At 45.5% G+C, this 18,334-nt stretch overlaps 2 long non-coding RNA genes across 2 annotated transcripts in view; one reads left to right on the top strand and one right to left on the bottom strand.

The window, feature by feature from the left end:
• Window positions 1-3,822, bottom strand: part of LOC138746974 (uncharacterized) — a 29,779-nt gene extending 25,957 nt beyond the window's left edge. The window contains exon 1 of the long non-coding RNA XR_011347218.1: window positions 3,734-3,822. This is a non-coding gene — a long non-coding RNA (uncharacterized lncRNA). The remainder of the gene's footprint in view (window positions 1-3,733) is intronic.
• Window positions 3,823-3,962: 140 nt separating this feature from the next.
• LOC138747168 (uncharacterized) lies at window positions 3,963-16,508 on the top strand. The gene is made up of 4 exons (XR_011347343.1): window positions 3,963-4,044; window positions 7,903-7,974; window positions 10,575-10,698; window positions 16,023-16,508. It is a non-coding gene; the product is annotated as an uncharacterized lncRNA (long non-coding RNA).
• The last annotated feature ends 1,826 nt before the right edge of the window (window positions 16,509-18,334 follow it).

Raw genomic sequence — 18,334 nt, 5'->3', positions numbered from 1 at the left:
TGCCAACCAATGACCAGGAGCCAGCCCTGCAACAGTCTCAGAGGCACAGATGACCTCCAAACTTCCTGAACTGCTAAATACTACCCAGTGCCAAAGGATATCTCCCCACCAGTACTCATTTTAAAGAATGAGGTGAATGTGGTGATATAATCACAACACTGGTTGCACTCCTACCAGCCTACTACAGGGGGCAACCATTGTACCTGCAGGTAGGCAACCTGTATATAGACTCAAGCCGGCCCCTGCAGGGGTCATTCGGGCATGTGGAGCCAGCAAAGGAGAGCTAGGCACACGTGGAGCCAGCAAAGATATTAAGACTGGTGTGTACAGAGTTTGATCTGATGAAAGTCTGTAGTACAGTCTTCTCGCGTTTTGTGTTTGCTTGATGCACCACAGGACATCACAGAGGTAATTATGAAAGATCTATCTGCATCAGTGGATGGCCAAACTCCATTTTAGTGGGAAAGATGAGGTGAAAAGGCTAGGTCTCCTTATTTACCACAGGTGCAAAACTCTCCAGATGAGGTCTGCTTTGCTGTGAATAGGTTACACAAATGCAGAAAATCATTTACAGAATTGTCTTTCCTGTTCATGGGACTTAGTTTTGCAGGTTCTCTGTGCAATGATAGATTACTAGTGATCCTCCTGACCACTAGAGGGAGTAGAGACAAGTTTGTTGCAGCTTCGGTTTGGTTCAAGATGAATGCCTCCACGCATGGCCGTGTGTGCTCTTTAGCTAATTAAGTATAGTTGTTTGAAAAGAACCCAGGTTTATTCACTACAATAAAAGAACCATCATACCCTACACTAAAATTATGACCGCTGTTCAAAATTAATCACATTTTGTTTTATTGTCGAGGAGGACATGCAAATCCTTCCTTGTCTCACAAATATTTGCGAATCCAAAACAAAATGCATCCATAAAATACATGGCCTTTATATTGTGCGCTCTCTTTGCCAGTGGTTAGCAATGCAGGAAAGCTTATTTGGATCAAAATAATAGTTTAGCTGAATGATACATGGTGAATGGCACATCCTGTCTTATATGACAGGAAGTCGTCCCACGACAAAGCCCACACTCCTGTGGGTGGTTTGTCAGTATATTTTCAGATTATTCAGAGTGCTGGCAGCAGGAAAACATTTTAGACCTCAATTCACTCTCACCTATAGGAGTGAATAGTTTAATGATGTGTAAAAACAATCCACAGAAGAGAAACCTAACCTGTGCATTTGGGGAATTTATAAAATGAATATTAATTGGATCATTATATCCTCAGCCCTGGTACATTTTCTGCTGTGTTTAACAAAGCCTTAAGTGGTATTTTTCCAGGAGAATTCAATGGGAATACGTATGTGGGCTATACATTGCACAACCCTGTGATATTGAGAGAAATCAGCACAATTCCAGTTGAGATTAAATATCTTGGACTGGATTTCTGATCTTTATGATTCATTTATTGACTTAACCTGAAAAAGGAATGCAAACCATGCATGGAGATATTTCATGGCTCTGAATAAGGATGTTATTAGTTCAAAAGGGGAAAGTTTAGGGGGAACATTAGGGAGAACTTCTTCACACAGTGAGTGGTGAGAATGTGGAAGGAGCTGCAGGATGAAATGGTTAATGCGGGCTCCATTTTAACATTTAAGAGGAATTTGGACAGGCACACAGATGGGAGGGGTTTGGAGGGCTATGGACTGGGTGCAGGTCAGTGGGACCTGGCAGAAAAATAGTTCAGCACAGGCCAAAAGGGCCAAAGGGCCTGTTTCTACACTGTAATGTTCTTTGGCTCTATGGTTCTAAGTCTAACTGCAATGAGTTGGATACCAGATAGATGCTCCCCTCCAGTGTATTTCTGTCAATGTGGTTCACTGTCAAAGAGACAGATGGATCATGAAGTTAAATTTACCCTCACAATTAGGCATAAAAGACCACAAGACATTATTCTTAAAAAGGCCTTAGAGATTCAGAGTCTCCTGGGCAATATTTATCTCACTAACAATGTCACTGAAACAGATTATCTGGTGTCATTGCTGTTTGTAGCATTCTGTCGTGTGAATGTTTCATTTTCTACTTCTCAAGTGAGACAGCTTTCTAAGAGTTCATTCATTCTTCCATTGTCTATCAAGGTGATGGTGACCTGAGATTATGGAATTTTTAAATTAAATTTTATATTCAAATTTAAATGTAATCATACATACATTCATTGGGGCAGAATGGTTGACGTAACGGTTAGCACAATGGCTTTACGGCTCCAGTGATCGGTACTGTGGTTCGAATCTCACACTGTCTGTAAGGAGTTTGTACGCTCTCCCCATGTCTGGGTGGGTTTTCCCCAGGGGTTCCCGTTTCCTCCCACCCTTCAAAACATACCGAGGGTTGTAGGTTAATTGGGTGTAAGTTGGGCGGCACGGACTCGTAGGCCGAAATGTCCTGTGACCATGCTGTATATATGCCTTGTCTAAATAACAGGCCCTTTTGGCCCAATGTCCCCCAATTACACCCAAGTGACTTACTACCCCTGGTACATTTTTGATTGTTGGGAGGAAACTGGAGCACCTGGAGGAATCATGAAATATAAAAATAGGGGCCAATGCTACGCTGTGCATTTTTCTTGACGTTGAAGAATATGCCTTTGATACACAGAATCCACTCTGTGAATGAGGGGACAGTTCTTCAGGCAGTGGGAGGAACCGGTTGAAGAGAAACTTGGCAATGATTTTCTTTGGGGCAGACAGGGAATGGTGGAATAGTGGAACTTGTCCTTCTTTGGTTGGTTCTTTACTGCATCTCTGAGATTCCCAGAATCCCCTCATCTTCCTGGAATTGTGATGGAAGCTTTTCACCTCTGTAGTTTCAGAGTTTACTAAAAAATGTCTTCTGAACAGAAGTTTGACAGGAATGAGAACAAATTTAATCCAAATAAGTTGCAGTATCATCAGCTCATTTGAAAAGGATGAGGTTCAGACTCAATATCGGCCAGATCAAGGTCCTCTACCCTACCCTCCAGCAACAAAGGCAGGCCACTTCCCATACCTCCCTGCAAATGTAGATATCAGTGATAAAACTCACCACCATCTACAAATGGAAGTCAAAGGTTATTGAAGGTGAAGACCTCAAATCTGGCACTAAAACATGGCCCACCATGCACAGGGACCCCTACCTTCCTTTACACTTTGAGACTGGGTTCCCCACAGATGGTGATCTCAATGGAAAATCGATCCACAAAGTCTTCCAAATTCACTTGAAGGGCAACATCAGCATTCCTGGCTCTGACCCTCTCCACTCTCTTCCCAGCATTGTGGCACAAGTCACACTGAGTCCCAAAACAGAGCTCTGTCTCGGAGAGGAGATTACTGAAGGGGTCAGAGAAAACTCAGCACCACCTCATAAAGGGACACTCATCCACCCCAATCAACCACCTCCTGCCCTGTCTGTTGATAGAGCCGGCAGTGCCCATATCGCCCACATCAGCTGCTTGAAAGCCCAGGGAATTGGTGGGGACCAACAAGTCATCATCTGTCCGATGGGAATGTCAAGGAAGAAGATGCAATCATGTGATCCAGCTTTGTTGAATAAACTATGAGAAGCTGGGAATTGGTTGGCCTCTGATCATTGTAAATATGTGAACTTCATGAGGCATGAGAATGTGCAGAAACCTGGAACTGGATTTGTTTCCCTGCAGCTTTCTATTGTATTCTGTTTGTCAGCTTTGAGTGAAAACATACTCACTGTGCTCTTAAAGATTGGATGCTGTCACTTATCAGCATTGGGCCCAATTTTGGCAGAGTTCAGCCCCAGCAACCCCGCTGCTGCTCATCTCTCTTACCAGCATTGTATTGGGGTAGGACAACAATGAAATGATGGTATTGTGACAGAGTATATAGAGGTGTTTGTGAGATAAATTGGGAAAGGTTTGTTGGAGCAGGTCACACACAAACACTTTAAAACACAGAATTTTTGCAGGAGCTTTTGCAGGAGTGCTCAGGGATTCATGGTGGATTGTCATTTGCCAAAAGGACAACCAATATAACAGCAGGCAGGTCTGGAAAACAGAACTTACTTACTGTCTGGAAGGTCATATGATCTTTATAGGCAGAGAGCAGAAAAAGCAGGCTTTGCTCTCAGAGTTGGAGAGTGAGTGAGAGAGAGAGAGAGAGAGAGAAGGCACTTTCAGGTGGGCAGAATACCCTGATGTAAAACTGTATATTCTACCCCAATGTGGCTGTTGGGAGGCCTCCTGAAAGTGCAGAACCTGGCCAGGAGGAGCACTTACCTAACCCTCCTCCTGTAGGTATAATCTTCGGCTCCGAGAATCACCCGTTGCACCTGAAAGCAGTGGTGGGACTAACGGTCCACAGTCCACGGGAGCCGACGTTCGCTCAGATGCGGCTCTCCTTCAGCTGGCACGTTCAGGTGACGGAACGGCGTCTTCTCCGCAGCCACCTGAACGTCCCAGCTGCACTCCCCCAGCTGCATCTGCCAGCGCATTATCTACGTCCGAGCACCTGAAAGTAGTTACAGACATCAGCTCCAGAGGGACAAACTGGCCAGCTTTGGAAGATGGCCTGGTCAAAGGAGAGGACTGGCTGTTTAGTGTTTCCCTTGAAATAGGAGAAACAGAAAGGAACTCTGTGATGACATGAAACAAGACAAACTCTCTAAAAAGCAACAAGAACCTTCCTGAGTGGTAACCATTTACCTGTTAAGCACCAAAGCCTGGTGAACTTTGTTAATGTTAACTTCTGTGACCCGTACAAGAATTGCCTGCAACCAGTGAGATTGGACTGTGAACCAAAGAACTTTGCTGAACTTACACACACATTACACAGATGTGCGCTTAGCATTAGAAGGGGGTTAAGTAGGTTAAATAGAGATAAGTTAAAGTTTGATTCTATTTTCTTGTTCAAAGATAATTAAAAGCAACTTTTCTTTAAGTTACCCTTTGTCGTGGTGCATATCTATTGTTGCTGGGTTTTGGGGTCCTCTGGGGTCGTAACAGTATATTTAGGGTTCTGACATCCACGCCAGCTGTGCAGAGTTAATGGAGGACATTCCAGCATCGAGAGTGATTATGTGAGATGATTGTGGTCCATTTAAACACAGGGATCATGTACTTGCTAGTTTGAAAGAAGCACACAGGTGGCAGTAAAAGACTCAACCTTTCTATATTGGCAACACCTCCTTTCCGATGGCTGAATAATGCATCCAGTTAAATCAGTTAATCGATTGCAGATTGTACTAAAACTAGCCCCTGCAACCCCTCAAAGATGTCTAATTTCCTTGATAAGGGCTTTAATTTTATTTCTTTCTAACAAATGTAAAACTGCTTTGAGAAACAAAACAAATCTATCTTTCTTTAGTTTTTATCTCATTTTATATGCTACCGGAAGGGGGAGGGGGAGGATTGATGGCACATCATATGCCCCACACCATTTCTTGCCCCACCTGCCCATGATGTGTCCCTGCCACAGTTGTATTAAACAAGCCAAGTCGTCAAGTTTGTTGACATCTGATTGTGCAAGTACAACCTGATGAAACAGTGTTCTCCGGTCCTAGGTGCAAAGCATGCAGACACATAGCACGCATGGAGACAAACAATACAGTTTCAGGACAAGTACTTCATATGTACAAATAAATAAATATTGTTTTGTAAATATGAGAGTCTTGGATGGTCAGTGTGAGCAGTTCCTTTGGTCATTCAGCATTCTCACTGCCTGTGGGAAGAAGCTGTTCCTCAGCCTGGTGGGGCAGGCTCTGTATCTCTCATCTGATGGGAGCAGCTGAAAGATGCTGTGTGCGGGCTGGAAGGGGTCCTCAATGATTTTGTCCACCTTCTTCAAACATCGATCCCAGTAGATCATGTCGATTGTTGTGGTGGGGGGGGGGGGGCGGTGTGGTTTGAAGGGAGACTCCCTGCCACTCTCATGGTCCTGCGGATTGACCTCTGATCCATTTCTGTGCAGCAACCCTACCACGCTGTGATGCAGCCGGCCAGGGCACTCTCCACAGAGCTCCTATCGAAAGTTGATGTAATGGTGGCCAGTAGCCTTGCCCGCTTCAGTTGAGAGATGGATCCTAGAATCCTCGTTTTGCTAAAGCATGTTTCTTATAATACCACAATGACTTGTACAATTTATTTGGTAACCATTAATAATGATCTAATAAGAGTGCAGAAGAGAGTCACAGGAATATTTCCCGTGTTAGCTTAAGATACAAGGAGCAATTGGTTAAGATGGAACTCTTTTTCATTGAGTGAAGGAAACTGAGAGGTTTAGAATATTATGAAAGCCAATGGATAGGGAAGATATTTGAAATTTCTTTCCCTAGAGTAGTAAAGTCTAAAACTAAAGGGCACAAATTTAATTTGGGAGAGGAAAGATTTAAAAGGGATTTAAGGGTCACGTTTTCAACATAGAGGGTGGTAGGTAGCAGGAATGAGCTGCCAGATGAAATGGTAGAGGTAAATACAATTACAATGTTTAAAGAAGATTTGGACAGCTACACCAACAAGACAGGTTTAGAGGGATATAGGCAAATAAGATTAGCACAGACAGATATCATGGTTGGCATGGACGAGTTGAGGCCAAGGGCCTGTTTCCATTCTGTGTAACTCTGTGAATCACTTATTTGAGGCTTGTATACCTTTAGAAAAAAAAGGTGCTTCTGTGAAAGCCGGCCACAAGGGAAGATGGATCAGAATCGGAATTTATTGTCATGAACACGTCACAAAATTTCTTGTTTTGCAGCAGCGACACAGGTGCAAATATTCCTCTAAATTACAGATTTTAAAAAATAAATTAGTGCAAAAAGAAGAGAAAGTGAGGTAATATCTGTGGTTCATGGTCTATTCTGAAATCTGATGGCAGAGGGGAAGAAGCTGTTTTTTATATGGCTGGGGGTTCATCTTCAGATTCCTGATGGTAGCAGGATGAAGTGGGCACAGCCTGGGTGGTGGGGGTCCTTGAGGACAGAGACTGCTTTCTTAAGTCACCGTTTCTTGTACTCTCTCAGTGAGTGTGTAACAGATATTTGGACACAAGAGTTTAGTACCCTTTCTGTGTAATCAAGTTTTTTTTTGCAGTGTGCCAAGTATGAAATAAGTTTGAAACTTTGTAAATAATTTTGACTGTGTGGTTATGCAAAACAGATGAAAAGGAATACTGGCTTGTATAAGATCCTTCCTGGCCTTGACCTGCACAAGAAAACAGCCAGTAGAAATGAACACAAATTTCTGTGATCCATCTAGTGACCTTGTCCAAATCCAAAATAACTTCCATTAGATGTGAGATCAATGTATAGAAAAAACACTGGGATCACTTTGCAGAGCAAGGATTGATTTCCTCTGCATAGTTTTACCCTTGTACACTTGAATCATTATCCATTATTATAAGTTCATGGGTACCTTTAAGCACTCTGCAACAAAACTCAAAACATGAGAAGACAAGCATCAGGCTGTGTGATTATTTAGAAAGAGCACCAGAAGCCTGCCAATAGCCTTACTCATGCATGAGCCAGTAGTTTAAGGAGATCAACGAATGATGAGGACAATGGGAGGGGAGAAAAGTAGATGAATCATGTCGGTGAAAATGAAGGTTTTAACCCGTGGGCAGCCCGATTAGCATAGCAGTTAGCACAAGGCTATTACAGCGCTCGTGACCGAGGTTCTCCCCTGGCTTGCTTGATTTCCTCCTGCCCATCAAAACGTATGGGGGCTGTATGTTAATTAGGGAATTTGGGTGGCACGGGCTGGTATGCCAGAAGGGCCTTTTGCTGTGCTGTATGTCTAAATTTAAATATAAATAAGCTCTGATGAATATTCAATCAGAAATTAACTGGAGGTTAACACAGATTTACCATATCTTTCTTTTCTTTTCTTTGGCTTGACTTCACGGACGAAGATTTATGGAGGGGTATGTCCACGTCTGCTGCAGGCACATTGGTGACTGACAAGTCCAATGCGGGACAGGCAGGTACGGTTGCAGCAGTTGCAAGGGAATATTGGTTGGTTGGGGTTGGGTGTTGGGTTTTTCCTCCTTTGTCTTTTGTCAGTGAGGTGGGCTCTGCGGTCTTCTTCAAAGGAGGTTGCTGTCCGCCGAACTGTGAGCCGCCAAGATGCACGGTTGGAGGCGATATCACCCCACTGGCGGTGGTCAATGTGGCAGGCACCAAGAGATTTCTTTAAGCAGTCCTTGTACCTCTTCTTTGGTGCACCTCTGTCTCGGTAGCCAGTGGAGAACTCACCATATAACACGATCTTGGGAAGGCGATGGTCCTCCATTCTGGAAACGTGACCCACCCAGCGCAGTTGGGTCTTCAGCAGCATGGATTTGATGCTTGCGGATTCTGCCAGCTCGAGTACTTCAATGTTGGTGATGAATGTTGAGGATGGAGCAGAGACAGCACTGATGGAAGCATTCTAGGAGCCGTAGGTGATGCCGGTAGAGGACCCATGATTAGGAGTCAAGCAGGAGTGTGGGTTTGACAATGGCTCTGTACACGCTGATCTTTGTGTGTTTCTTCAGGTGGTTGTTTTTCCAGACTCTTTTGTGTAGTCTTCCAAAGGCGCTATTTGCCTTGGCGAGTCTGTTGTCTATCTCTTTGTTGATCCTTGCATCAGATGAAATGGTGCAGCCGAGGTAGGTAAACTGGTTGGCTGTTTTGAGTTCTGTGTGCCCGATGGAGATGTGGTGGGGCTGGTAGTCATGGTGGGGAGCTGGCTGATGGAGGACCTCCGTTTTTTTTCAGGCTGACTTCCAGGCCAAACATTTTGGCAGTTTCCACAAAACAGGACGTCATGCGCTGGAGAGCTGGCTCTGAATGGGCAACTAAAGCAGCATCGTCTGCAAAGAGTAGTTCACGGACAAGTTGCTCTTGTGTCTTGGTGTGAGCTTGCAGGCGCCTCAGATACCATATAACCATATTACAATTACAGTATAGAAACAGGCCATCTCGGCCCCTCTATTTCGCACTAATTTAAATGATCTCCTCAACTCACACTAACCTGCACCCTGCCCAAAACCCTCCAATCCCCTCACATCCATACACCTATCCAACTTTTTTCTTAAATGACAAAATTGATCCTGTTGCAACCACCTCTTCCGGAAGGTCATTCCATTCAGCCACCACTCTCTGTGTGAAGAAGCTCCCTCTCATGTTACTTCTAAACTTTTGCCCTCTATCCCTTAACTCACAACCCCTCGTTCCAATCTCACCTACCCTCAAGGGGAAGGGCCTATTCACATCTACTCTATCAATCCCACACATAATTTTAAATACCTCTATTAAATCCCCTCTCAACCTTCTACACTCCAATGAATAAAGACCCAGTCTACTCAGTCTTTCTTTGTATTAGATACTGTAATCCAGGCAACATTTTAGTAAATCTTCTCTGCACCCTTTCTATGTTATTGATATCCTTCCTATAATTTGGGAACCAGAACTGCACACAGTATTCCAAATTTGTCCTCACCAATGTCTTGAACAGTCTTAACATTACTTCCCAGCTCCTATATTCTATGCTTTGATTTATAAAGGCCAGCATTCCAAAACCGTTCTTCACCACTCTATCCATGAGATTCCACTTTCAAAGAATGATGAACCATTACTCCATGATCTCTCTGTTTCTCTCCATTCCTCAATGCCCTCCCTTTCACTGCATATGACCTGTTTTGATTATTCCTCCCAAAAAGAAGCACTTCACACTCATCGATATTAAACTCCACCTGCATCTTTCAGCCCACTCTTCTAAGCAGTTCAAATCCTTCTGCAATCTCTGAAAAACATTTTCACTATTCACAACTCCCCTTATTTTTGTATTGTCCACATATTTACTAACCCAATTTACCACTTCATCATCCAAATCATTAATGCAAATGACAAACAACAAGGGATCCCTGAGGCACACCGCTTGTCACTGGCCTCCAGCCTGATGGACAGTTATCCACCATGTCTCTCTGGTGTCCATCTTCTAGCCACCGTTGAACTCATCTGACTATCTCAACATTAATACCTAGCGTCTGAACCCTTCCTTACCAACTTTCCATGTGGAACCTTATCGAAGGCCTTACTGAAATCCAATTAGGCCACATCTCCTGCACTACCCTCATCAACCTTCCTAGTCACCTCCTTAAATAATTCAACAACATTTGTCAAACATGACCTTCCCCGCACAAACCCATGTTGGGCGTCCCTGATCAGTCTCTGCCTCTCTAGACACTTATAGGTATTATCTCTAAGAATACTTTCCATTAGTTTACCCACCAGCAACATCAAACTTACTGGCTATAATTGCTGGGCCGACACCTGGAGCCCTTTTTAAACAGAGGAACCACGTTTGCGGTACGCCAATCCTGCGGCACCATGCCCCCCCCTTCTAGTGACTTTTGAAAAATCACTGTCAGTGATATATTTAATCCATCACTTGGTAATCATCAATTTTAAAACTCGCAAGAAAAGGATTTTTATAAGATTTAAAGGTTAAAAGTCTTTAAATTTGCCCTGATATAATTTTATATATTTTTTTGTCTTTGTTACCAAAAAAATTCTAATTAATATTTCTGCATTGTTTTAGAGCCAAAGCACTCATGAAATGAGAACAATATGGATGGATAAATCCTAATGAGGAGAAACTAAAGTAACAGGTCGGCATCTCGCCTACAATTTCCCAAGCGGTAAAGTGAATGGAAAGACCTCAAGTAGGTCAAGTGATCTACTTTCACTCCTTTGTCTGTTGTAAGAAACATCTGTTAAACCACACTTCAGAAGTTTCCAAAGAAACTTTTCAAAAACTCTAAGGAAAATATACATTTGTGACATCCTAATATTGCTGTTTGCACAATACAATCTATAGAACATATGCATTTAAGTCATCATCCTGAGAACATATCAGTTGAAGGTGTGAAACTTCAAATTAATTTTAAAAATATACTCATCCTATATCAATATTGATCATTCTGGAGAACATGGTGTTTATTATGCAGGAACATGGTAGGCAGGAACATGGTAGAAAGTGGGAGGCGGCGGCCCCAGTCCAGGCACAGGGTGAGCTGCGGCGGCCTCGGCCCCGGTCCGGGCAGTATGGACCGACCTAGGAGGGGAGGCAGGCCCCTCCAGCCCGGGTAAGAAACCTGCATAGGAGAAGGCCACTCCGATATAAAACCTACGACCCAAGGACCTCGCTGCCACGTCCCAGCTTGCTTGGCCACGGCACACGAACCATGGGTGTAAAGGGTGGGGCCAGTACTGCGCGCACTGCACTCCACCTAAAAGCTCCTTTGCGCAGGCCCGAGGACAGGTCCACGTCCTCCACCTCCACGTCCTCCCCCTCCACGTCCTCCCCCTCCACGTCCTCCCCCTCCACGTCCTCCCCCTCCACGTCCTCCCCCTCCACGTCCTCCCCCTCCACGTCCTCCCCCTCTACGTCCTCCCCCTCCACGTCCTCCCCCTCAAAAGATGCTCATAAACTCAAGCTAGCATGCTGGAACATCAGAACCATGCTAGACAAGGCTGACAGCCACCGACCTGAACGTCGGTCTGCCCTCATTGCACATGAACTCCTCAGACTTGACATCGACATAGCCGCTCTCAGTGAAGTCCGCCTGGCAGATGTAGGCAGCCTCCAAGAACACGGCGCGGGCTACACACTCTACTGGTCTGGCAAGCCTTCGGATGAACGACGCCTATCTGGTGTAGGCTTCACGGTCAAGAGCTTCATTGTCTCCAAACTCGAAAACCTTCCGACAGGCCTCTCGGACCGAATCACGTCCATGCGACTCCTCCTTCAAAACAAGCGTCACATCATCCTCATCAGTGTCTATGCTCCAACCCTCCAGGCGGAACCAGCAGAAAAGGACAAGTTCTACACCGACCTGCGCAACCTCATCCAACGCACCCCTACAGCCGACAAGGTTGTCATCCTGGGCGACTTCAACGCTCGTGTCGGCAAAGACTCAGAAACCTGGCCAGGAATCCTGGGCAAGCATGGCGTCGGCAAGTGCAACGACAATGGGCGCCTCCTGTTGGAGCTCTGCGCAGAACAGCGGCTTGTCATTACAAACACCCTTTTTCAGCAGAGGGACAGCCTTAAGACTACCTGGATGCATCCCCGATCCAAACACTGGCACCTCCTGGACTACATCCTGGTGCGAGAAAGTGACAAACAAGATGTGCTCCACACCAGGGTCATGCCTAGCGCGGAATGCCACACTGACCACCGGCTGGTTCGCTGCAAGCTCAACCTTCACTTCAAGCCAAAGCCCAGGAACAATAAAGCCCCCAGAAAGAGGTTCAATGTTGGAAACCTGCAGTCAGACGAAGCGAGAGGAAACTTCCAGGCAAACCTCAAAGCAAAGCTCGACGATGCAACCCGCCTCACGGACCCGTCCCCTGAAACCCTCTGGGATCAGTTGAAGACTACCATACTGCAATCCACTGAAGAGGTACTGGGCTTCTCCTCCAGGAAAAACAAGGACTGGTTTGACGAAAACAGCCAGGAAATCCAGGAACTGCTGGCAAAGAAGCGAGCTGCCCACCAGGCTCACCTTACAAAGCCGTCCTGTCCAGAGAAGAAACAAGCCTTCCGTCGCGCATGCAGCCATCTTCAGCGCAAACTCCGGGAGATCCAAAATGAGTGGTGGACTAGCCTCGCCAAACGAACACAGCTCAGCGCGGACATTGGCGACTTCAGGGGTTTCTACGAGGCTCTAAAGGCTGTGTACGGCCCCTCACCCCAAGTCCAAAGCCCGCTGCGCAGCTCAGACGGCAAAGTCCTCCTCAGCGACAAGATCTCCATCCTCAACCGATGGTCAGAACACTTCCAATCTCTTTTCAGTGCCAACCGCTCAGTCCAAGATTCCGCCCTGCTCCAGCTCCCTCAACAGCCCCTAAGGCTAGAGCTGGATGAGGTTCCCACCCTGGATGAGACATATAAGGCAATCGAACAACTGAAAAGTGGCAAAGCAGCAGGTATGGATGGAATCCCCCCAGAAGTCTGGAAGGCTGGCGGCAAAACTCTGCATGCCAAACTGCATGAGTTTTTCAAGCTTTGTTGGGACCAAGGTAAACTGCCTCAGGATTTTCGTGATGCCACCATCATCACCCTGTACAAAAACAAAGGCGAGAAATCAGACTGCTCAAACTACAGGGGAATCACGTTGCTCTCCATTGCAGGCAAAATCTTCGCTAGGATTCTACTAAATAGAATAATATCTAGTGTCGCCGAGAATATTCTCCCAGAATCACAGTGCGGCTTTCGCGCAAACAGAGGAACTACTGACATGGTCTTTGCCCTCAGACAGCTCCAAGAAAAGTGCAGAGAACAAAACAAAGGACTCTACATCACCTTTGTTGACCTCACCAAAGCCTTCGACACCGTGAGCAGGAAAGGGCTTTGGCAAATACTAGAGCGCATCGGATGTCCCCCAAAGTTCCTCAACATGATTATCCAACTGCACGAAAACCAACAAGGTCGGGTCAGATACAGCAATGAGCTCTCTGAACCCTTCTCCATTAACAATGGCGTGAAGCAAGGCTGTGTTCTCGCACCAACCCTCTTTTCAATCTTCTTCAGCATGATGCTGAACCAAGCCATGAAAGACCCCAACAATGAAGACGCTGTTTACATCCGGTACCGCACGGATGGCAGTCTCTTCAATCTGAGGCACCTGCAAGCTCACACCAAGACACAAGAGAAACTTGTCCGTGAACTACTCTTTGCAGATGATGCCGCTTTAGTTGCCCATTCAGAGCCAGCTCTTCAGCGCTTGACGTCCTGCTTTGCGGAAGCTGCCAAAATGTTTGGCCTGGAAGTCAGCCTGAAGAAAACTGAGGTCCTCCATCAGCCAGTTCCCCACCATGACTACCAGCCCCCCCACATCTCCATCGGGCACACAAAACTCAAAACGGTCAACCAGTTTACCTATCTCGGCTGCACCATTTCATCAGATGCAAGGATCGACAATGAGATAGACAACAGACTCGCCAAGGCAAATAGCGCCTTTGGAAGACTACACAAAAGAGTCTGGAAAAACAACCAACTGAAAAACCTCACAAAGATAAGCGTATACAGAGCCGTTGTCATACCCACACTCCTGTTCGGCTCCGAATCATGGGTCCTCTACCGGCACCACCTACGGCTCCTAGAACGCTTCCACCAGCGTTGTCTCCGCTCCATCCTCAACATCCATTGGAGCGCTTACACCCCTAACGTCGAAGTACTCGAGATGGCAGAGGTTCACAGCATCGAGTCCACGCTGCTGAAGATCCAGCTGCGCTGGATGGGTCACGTCTCCAGAATGGAGGACCATCGCCTTCCCAAGATCGTGTTATATGGCGAGCTCTCCACTGGCCACCGTGACAGAGGTGCACCAAAGAAAAGGTACAAGGACTGCCTAAAGAAATCTCTTGGTGCCTGCCACATTGACCACCGCCAGTGGGCTGATAACACCTCAAACCGTGCATCTTGGCGCCTCACAGTTTGGCGGGCAGCAACCTCCTTTGAAGAAGACCGCAGAGCCCACCTCACTGACAAAAGGCAAAGGAGGAAAAACCCAACACCCAACCCCAACCAACCAATTTTCCCCTGCAACCGCTGCAATCGTGTCTGCCTGTCCCGCATCGGACTTGTCAGCCACAAACGAGCCTGCAGCTGACGTGGACTTTTTACCCCCTCCATAAATTTTCGTCCGCGAAGCCAAGCCAAAGACATGGTAACAAATTTATATTCATTTGTTTCTCTCTAGTTCAGCAACTCAAACAAATATCAGGTCACTCTACATCGCAGATTTTCACAGTTGAAAGCATGGTCATTGGGGGAGCTTAGATGTAAAATTTTCAAAAAGCCAGCCAGAATCAGTCGTGGAGCTGCAATGGAAACACTGACGCATGCGAATGAGACCTTACACTGAACGTGAATGACACAGATTCATTTTTCCTTGCTGTGTTAATGATAAGTTATTGAGATGAAAACATCAGAGTGATGTACTGGTGATCCTGTGTCACTTTCCCAAGGTTTTATTGCACAACATAACATTGTCTGTTTATTGAAAAGAACATGCTTGGACTGCTAAATAGTGCAGCCATGATGTGATTTAAATGTGATCATTTAATTGTCTTCCCTTCCTGTTTTAAAGCCCATATTTTATGCTATGTTAAGCTACCTGGTGCAAATGCCTATAGTGATGTCTGAACTAGGATAGAGAATGTGAGAAAGCCTTGCAGGCAAGCCTGATCCTGCCTTCACCTGACATAAGTGTGTGAGCACTTCCTTGCAGGGTCACTGGATAGCACTGAGGGTTCCTGCCATCTGGCACATTCCAACCCAAAGACAATGGTAAACAATAACCATAGAAATACTTCAGTGGTCATGTTTTACAAAGTAAATAGTGAAAAGATAAATTGAGATCTGGAACTGCTCTTAAAAGTTAAGATGCTTGCAGGGTATCTACCCAAGGAGGGGCCCATGTTTCCAGCCTTTGATCACTTCACAATTTTATCATGCCTTAAGATTTATCACCAGTCAGTGTATGTGTTTCTGCATGTCTTTTGTTAATTATCAGTTAAAAGGTTGCATGCTATAATTAGTAATCATCGGTAGTCGAAGGTAAACTGAATAAACAAATTTTTTCCCAAGATCAAACATACTGAAATTGGGTGGGATAGATTCATTTTTTCTCTGCCCCCAGCCCCACCCACCCCCCCCCCCCGCCCCCAACTCTGACCCATCACAGCTCTGCAGCAAAGTTTTTCTACAACTCAAACTATGAACATGGCTTATTACCACTGACTCATGTGCAATGTGGAATGAACAACATGCACTGAGGCTTTGCCATGATGCCATATAAGCAGGGTGTTACTTTTCTAACATTTATACAGGAAGCATTGCAGAATATTGTGTTTCTCTCAGCCCTCCACTAATAACAACATATCCTATTCCATTGTGAAGGCACGTGAGCATTGACATTTTTTTCCACCTTGCTGTGCTGTCTTTAAAAAATTTGACAACTTTTTCTCTTTCTTCTAGATTCCATATAATGACCAGAATGGCAAGAGCTGATTGATTGCTCTATCGGCACGAACCCTCTCGCATCCTCGATGCCCCTTCCCTCACTCCAGCTTGCTCCTGCAAGGAGTCTTCATGTCATCTCTATTGCTCCACATGCAACATGTGAAGTTACAGGTCTTTGTTAGTCTTCTTGGCTTGGTCGTCTTCATCATTACCATCTTCTTCCTTTGTCCATTAGTCTGGGGATCAATGGCAAATGGAAGCACAAGCTATGACTAATGGAGCACCAGCACCTCAGATGTCAGAAGATAGGAATGGCAACCTTGCCATCTCTCGTCAAAGTGAGCACTGTGCCCTTCTCTGAGAAAAGAGGAGCAGTATAAATCGTGTTAATGATGGTTTCAATGTATATTTGCAACATTTATAAAACTCAACCTGGTTTTCCTGTTGCAACCCATGTTCCCCCCCTCCCCCCCACCAACATCAGGCACAGCATGCATTTCTGCACCATCTAATATAACCAAGAGTTCTGATTTCCAGATCATGCTACCTAGCTTCACTTGCTATTTAACGGCACTTTCTGTGGACATTGGCAGACCTCACAATGAAACTTCAGAACTGACTGCAGACTGTCCAAACATTTCCCAGATTCTACAGGGCAGCCAATGCTGCATTTCACTGCTGAGTTGGTCATTCAGAACGTGCATCAATGGCAACAACTCTGTCAGCTCTCCAATTCTGGAGGAGGCTTTGGATAAGACTGAAGGCAATGCCGGGAGGGTATGGGGGGGCCCATGGGGTGGCATCACAAATTGTTTAGATGCAGAGACCCAATGCAGTGAGAGCTTTTAAAGTCGCTACTGTAGTGAAACACGAAAGTCTGCAGCTGCAGTGATTTTAGTAAAAGCATAGAAATGCTGAAAGAACTCAGCAGGTCACACAGCATCCATAGGATAACCGGCATTTTGGGCCTGAGACCTTCTTCAAGTGTCGGTTATACATCTTTACCTCCTGTGGATGGTGTGCGACCTGTTGAGTTCCTCCAACATTTTTGTTTTCACTAGAAGCATCACTATACCCAGATTTCCTTATTGGCCACTGTCTGTGCAAGCTCAGGTTAGCAAAGATTAGGGTGGCCCGGTTAGTGTGGCAGTTAGCGCCACGCTGCTACATCACCAGCGATCGGGACTGGGGTCTGAATGCCACCATGACTGTAATGAGTTTGTGTGCTCTCCCTGTATCTGTGTGGGGTTTTTTTCCCCAAGGAGCCTGATTTCCTCCCACCATTCAAAACATACTGGGGCTGTAGGTCAATTGGGTGTAATTGGACAGCAGGGACTCGTGGGCCAGAATGGCCTGTTATGTCTAAATTAAATTATAATTAAAATTACATTAAATTAAAACTTTTTAAAAATGTGTGACATCTTACAGCTCAATCTTTGGCTGTGTCCTGGTGCCCAGTGCCTGGACTGATCTCTCTCTGAGGTCGTGATAATCAACTTGCTAACTGCTGGCTATTTCCAGATGATGCCACTGAACAGTTCGATATTGCTCAGGTTTCTGCTTGCCGCAGCATTAGCACGTTCTTTCCTCATGCAGGAAGGACCTCATTTGTTTTGATCATGAGGAGGCACCTTGACCACTGCCAGGCACTTGCAAACCTTGGCCTGATCTCCACACAGAATGAAGGCAGCAACCAGCATCCGAGCAGGTGCAGTTGAGACACTGGAGCCTATACATCAGGAACTACATCCAGGGACCAGCAGGAATGAGAGCAACAGAAGGATGATGAAGTAAGCAGTTTCATCTTCCAGCTGAACAAATGAAGGAGGGAATGTGGACATGATGGGCTTCCTGTGTAGAGTGATGTTTCTCCTAGACACCCCTGCAAACCAACTGCTCTCTCCATGAGTCATTTATCATGACCATTGCTTCACACAAATAAGTAGCTAAAATGCCTAGACCCTAGATGATGTATCATGTTCCCCGACACGTTGCAATTACATCAGCTCAGCTCACATCACATCAGTGAATGAATCCCTGATCCCATAATTACTTCAATTAAATATGGCAAAATCTCTGCATTTCTTCATTGGCTCCCTTAAAGCATCTGATCTCCACACAAAATGCACCTCCACTGAAGAAGCTCCACTTCTTAGGTACTAACAGTAATCAAAAGATTGTCCTCTTTGGCCGACTGATTATTGTCAATGATAAAAAAAATTCCCCACTGCAGCCAAACCAGATGAGAGACAGAAACCAAACTCCAGCTGGATCGCATTGATAGAGCACAGGAGCAAAGAACTCTTGTATGGCCTGTCACGGGTGCC

The sequence above is a fragment of the Narcine bancroftii genome, chromosome 12 (assembly GCF_036971445.1).
Source record: "Narcine bancroftii isolate sNarBan1 chromosome 12, sNarBan1.hap1, whole genome shotgun sequence".
NCBI classification, from domain to species: Eukaryota; Metazoa; Chordata; class Chondrichthyes; order Torpediniformes; family Narcinidae; genus Narcine; species Narcine bancroftii.
Note: the sequence above shows the minus strand (reverse complement) of the source record. Positions and strands in the feature narration are given on the sequence as shown.